We start from the raw sequence: 6,000 nt of genomic DNA on the forward strand, positions 1-6,000 counted from the left end.
GTGCGGCTAATTCCCAAACTGCAAAAATGATTGTTTTAACCGTGAATGGTGATGATTAAGATTGTCATGGATCTTATCATTTAGTCACATTTTTGGATCTTCTCATCAACCACATGTTTCAAACCGAGGCTTTTATATAATACCATGACATAAATGCATTAGCATCAAAGAGTTAAGTATACCTTCATAATTTGGGTCATTTCACAATCATATCTGACCTCAGCGAGATAATTATCCATAAGTATTCTAATTTACAAGCTGGAGGGCCACCGATTCAGTTTTGCTTCGTTGACGTCAATGACAAATCAGTAAAATATCAGGCCACTGGAAACACACTTTCATGTTAGATCCATGTATGTGCGTAATGACTGAGTGCTGTTGTTGTTATATTCTATAGTAAAGATCTTACGCTAAGGCAGGCAGAAGAGACTGTGTTTGTGTAGTTTTATCATAACCCTGGAACAATACAATTCAGGAATCTTACTGATCAGCCTGACACTGATAATATATAATCTACCCTGTCTATAATATTAAAAGAGTAAAAGTACACACATATACACACAGTTATAATGTATACTATAGCTCTTATACTGAAACGTACATGATCAAACTATTCGTAACTCCTTCTAATGCGTTATTCAATATTGTTCGCATAAACATTTTTTTTATACATCTGATTTTAGCATGAACTAAAAGTAAGCAATAACCAGAGATGCTTTATTTTAGCCAGGGAGGTTTCATTGGGTCTAGAAGCTCTTACTGTGAAAATAAATCAATTTACAAATTATATATAATAAGATGCTAATAATGGTGGGCACGGTGGCTTAGTGGTTAGCACGTTCGCCTCACACCTCCAGGGTTGGGGGTTCGATTCCCGCCTCCGCCTTGTGTGTGTGGAGTTTGCATGTTCTCCCCGTGCTTCGGGGGTTTCCTCCGGGTACTCCGGTTTCCTCCCCCGGTCCAAAGACATGCATGGTAGGTTGATTGGCATCTCTGGAAAATTGTCCGTAGTGTATGAGTGTGTGTGTGAATGAGAGTGTGTCTGTGCCCTGCGATGGGTTGGCACTCTGTCCAGGGTGTATCCTGCCTCGATGCCCGATGACGCCTGAGATAAGGAATGTCAAAGGTCTATTAAACTCTCCTGTGCAGGGCCGCGTAAGTTTCTACCATTCAAATATTCTTTCTTATATCTGCAATTTTGGTGAATGAGTGTGAACTCGTGGGGAACTCGTCTTTTGTTGCATGTTTGCATATCCAAATATATATAATGTGACTTTCTTTTAGACGTTTCATGACATTGACGGTACTCCTTGAATCTGATTTTTTAATCTAACAAAATAAGCAATGCTCCTGTTCCATCTGTCATGACAAGTGCACTGTGTGCATGCAATTCTTATTGCAGGTTTAAACAGAAAATGTAGGATGTTAGCAAACACTGAAAATAAACTGATGATAGACCGACGTTTTAAAACCTACTCAAAAATCTGTTGATGTTGGTCTCTGGTTGCTAGTGTTTTTGACAGCTTGTTTTTGAAGCTATGAGTCACAGGTGGGGTTTCATATAATTGATGTTTAAATCTGGACAAAATATGGACTCAGGCCTGCTCAGACGTGTGAGGTTTTTCTTCACAGTGACAATCTGGCATCAGTACTGCTGCATCCCTGCCTGAAAAAATGTCCATCACAGAACCTATGAGGCATATGCAGGTACAAACACAGGACAGATGTGTTTAGTATTTCCTCATACCACCTTTGCAGTCAAATCAGTGACATGAACTTAAACTGGTGTCACCAGCATATAATTGTCATCCCAGGCAATCTCCTGTAAAGATGATTCATTTTTCTGACAGGTGGTTCATATGCAGATTTGCAAGTTTAACAATTTTCTGTAATGTTGGTTCTGACAATTAAAAAAAAACATATCACACAGGACTTCTTCCCAGATGTGTCCCATTAACCTATGTCCTATGTATAAAAAGACTTTTCTCTTTTTCTGTATGTTTCAGTACCGCAATTATAAATCAAATCCTTTTAATGTTCTAGGTTTTGTCTTCACTTGTTCCTTGTGTTATTTTTTTTTTGTTGTTGTTGTTGATTTTATTTTTTAGTTCCCAGCTATTTACATTTACAACATTTAGCAGACGCCTTTATCCAGAGCGACTTACATTATCTCTCTCCCTTTTTTTTTTTTTTTCTTATACAGCTGAGCAATTGAGGGTTAAGGGCCTTGTTCGGGGGCCCAACAGTGGCAGCTTGGTGGAGCTGGGATTGTGTATTGTCTGTGTTCGACCACCGCCTTTAGATTACGAATATAAATATTCCCTTGAAGGAGATTGGAAAAGAATAAGAAGACGAATAGAAATAATAATACAGACGCTTTTATTTTATTCCTCTTTTATTTAAAAACAGCCGGAAATATCCTGTAGTGCAGCTCTTGCATGGCTCTAGGTGACCTCTATTAGAGTGTCTCTAGAAAGAGAGAGTGTGAAAGGCCTTCGACATATGTGTCCTTTAGGCTGCTCTCAACATGATCGAATTATAGAGCGAGGCGGTTTCCTCGCTGCACTGTTTGACAAGAGCCTCCATTTCCTATGTTTTAATGAGGGAGGTGGCAGGGGCCAGTGTGCAGAGGCTCACTCCAACATGCTGCACTATTGTTATGAGACTGATGAGACCGTGGCTCTCCAGAGAATAACAGGGTGTGGGAAGAATATTTTGTCCAATTTCATGTCAGTGATATGAATATTTTGCAGCATACACTTTGGTATTTTGCAGAGCTCTGACGTCTATGCTATTATGCTATTGTTTTTCTTTGTTAGTATTAATGTTTTTTTTTTAAACCAGGCCTTTGAGCCATGATAAAAAAATGATTTACTCTGATGAACAGACATGAACCTGTTGATGTTAAGTAACAATACAAGAGCAAATACTATCACATTACCAAGCTGTATCCGAAGATATTATTTACTCAATTTAATTCAATTCAAGTTTTATTTGTATAGCACAATGGATGTTGTCTCAAAGCAGCTTTACAGAACATAAGAAATATAATACCCAATGTTTATTATACAAAGATTTATATTATGCAAAAGTTCAAGATTAATATTAGACTTGTATTTAAATGTGTTTGTATTTATCCCTAATGAACAAGTCTGAGGTGACCGATGTGATTGTGGTGAGGAAAAACTCCCTTAGATGGAAGAGGAAGAAACCTTGAGAGGAACCAAACTCAAAAGTGAACCTCATCCTCATTTGAGTGACACTGGAGGGTGTGATTATAAATGTACAGTCTGACAATTGTGCATTTATGAGGAGGTTGTTGTCCTCAAAGTCCACATGTGGTTGTCATCTCCTCTTAGAATGTCCGAACATTTCGTGAAGCGGAGTCAGACTGGAGCTGGTACACCTCTAGATGCCTCAGCATCCTCACAGGATTGCTGCCTCATCACAATGAAGGTCCAAACACAACTGGAGACGGTACAGTCTCTGGATGCCTCGGTATGGGTAGAAAAAGCGTAGGAAGAGGACAGGAATTAGTGTAGCTGCTGTACATAATACATGATTAAACTGCATTTAATACCATAATCCATCTGTTACCACTAGATACCATCCGATGCACATCCATGTCACTTCTGTACCTGTACAATCTGTTTTGCACCTTATAGTATTTTATATATAATTATATTTACATATATTTACACATATACATATTTAAGTATATTAAGCATATAATGTGTAGTGCTACTGTAAGGATGCCCAATAGTACACTGTGTGTACTGACTATATGTATGAGCATACTGCACATTTCACCTGTGGATTTCATTATGTGTTTGTTAATTGTAAATATTGTACACACATATTTATAAGATCATATTACTCCCGTTTTGGAGTGCTTGCACAGGCTCCCCGTTCGGTTTAGGGTTGATTTTAAGATTCTGATGCTTACCTACAAGGCCTTACATGGGTTAGCTCCTCAATATTTGGCTGAGCTTTTAATTCCTTATATTCCATCTCGTGACCTTCGTTCATCTTTATATTATGTGTATTTTTGTTGTTTTTATTCTGGTTTTGTAAAGTGCTTTGAGATGTTCTTTTAAAGGCGCTATAGAAAATAAAGGTTATTATTATTATATTATTATATTGTACTGACTATATGTATGTATGCAAATTGCACATTTTCACATCAACTCATTATCTATATCTTTATCTGTTTAACTGTTCTGCGATTTCTGGGGTTTGCTCCTAAGAATTTCACTCACCAAGGCACATGTGCTGTGGTGATGTGACAATAAAAGTGACTTGACTTGACTTGACTTAATAATGTCATAATATAATAATGTGCATTAAAGCAGATGTAATGGAGCACAAGGTTATGAGATGAATTATGTGTATGCATAAATATATTAGAAGTAAAATAGATATTTTTTTAAACTAATGCTAAATAATTGCTTGTAGTTGACAGTATAAAATGGTTAAATCATTTGGAAATCATTTGTAGAAAAATCAAGTTAAAACATTCCAGCTGATATGATAGACCTAATAACCTCTCTGAGCCTGCTTATATCATCTCTATTTCTTAATGGGGCATGTATTTTATTTTAAATGACTGGTCAGGGATTCAACAGACTGTGTAATCACTATGAGACTCAAGATAATTCAACCAAACAGAGTAAAGGTCACAGCAGGGTCAAATGTCTGAAATAGTTGTTCTTTAATACTGTAGCTTCCTTCTTGCTTGCCACAGAATTGTGACTTACACCATGTTCAGGAAGTCAAGGCCGTTTAACGGATATCTACGATTTTTGTCGCCAGTCCATCTGTACGATGGTCTCTTTTTTGTGATCTCGAGATGGAGTGGATGAAGGTTTGAAGGATTTACAGCATATGGATTATTATTGTAACCAGGAGATGAACTAATTAGAGTTTGAAATTGATCCAAGGACAAGGTCACAGTGAGGACTTCAATAAAATCCTTCCTGTTTGAAATATATTTTAAGGGTATTTATGGCTTACAGATTCAAACAGCTAGAAAGACTAGGCTCTACATATTTTGTATCTGTAAGAATATGATATTTAAAGGCAGGGTCTACGATTTTTAAGAAATGCTTCAGAAAACTGAGTCGGGCCGAATAATAAACAAAAATCAAAACAAAAATCAAAACAAACGAGTGGCCAATTAGCAGAAAGGGGCGGAGCTTGTCAATATGAGCAGAGAGAGTGTTCAGTGCGCATTAACAGAAATTAACAGAAAGCGGTTTTCACATTGACACGAAGGATAAAAACAAAGAAAGAAAGCGAAGAAAGGCATACGATAAGGCAAGAAGTAGGACGTGTTAATATAGGATCAGCTTTCCAGCGCTGGAGAGAACTGAAGGAGCAGGAAATTGGCCACATATTCACAGGTTGGAGTTTCCCGAGTCAATAACTCCTGAGCTAAACGCTGTTACTACACAAATAACACCTCTTTTCTATCGTAGTAATGTAGAGAGGCAGCTACAACCGCGTTTTGTGTAGTAACAGCGTTTAGCTCAGGAGTTATTGACTCGGGAAACTCCGACCTGTGAATATGTGGCCGACTTTACTTAAGACGCCGAGGCGCTTTTTTCCTTCTCGATAGGTGAGTAACGTTGGTTTTGCTTTGTTACACAGAACTAATATATGCCTTTGTCCTTTACATCATTATGCTTGTGTGGCATTTTTGCTTGTTTGTTTATCTGCAATCGTATTGTTCTTCCATTCAGCTATGATAAAGACACATTTCTTTCCGTTAGTTACCTGGGTTACGTATGTATGTGTGGGCGGAGCTAATAATACAGTTGCGGGACCCATTTGGGTTAGGGGCGTGTTTGTTTTGGTGATTTCATGTCAACATTGGCTTTCAAAAATCGGAGACCCCACCTTTAATAATGTGAGATCTACAGTAGAGACTTAATTTGAACTGAACCTAATGTCATTTTCAATATGTGCAAGATATAAAAAGCCTTGTAGGATATAACACAC

This window comes from Tachysurus fulvidraco, chromosome 24 (genome assembly GCF_022655615.1).
Source record: "Tachysurus fulvidraco isolate hzauxx_2018 chromosome 24, HZAU_PFXX_2.0, whole genome shotgun sequence".
NCBI classification, from domain to species: domain Eukaryota; kingdom Metazoa; phylum Chordata; class Actinopteri; order Siluriformes; family Bagridae; genus Tachysurus; species Tachysurus fulvidraco.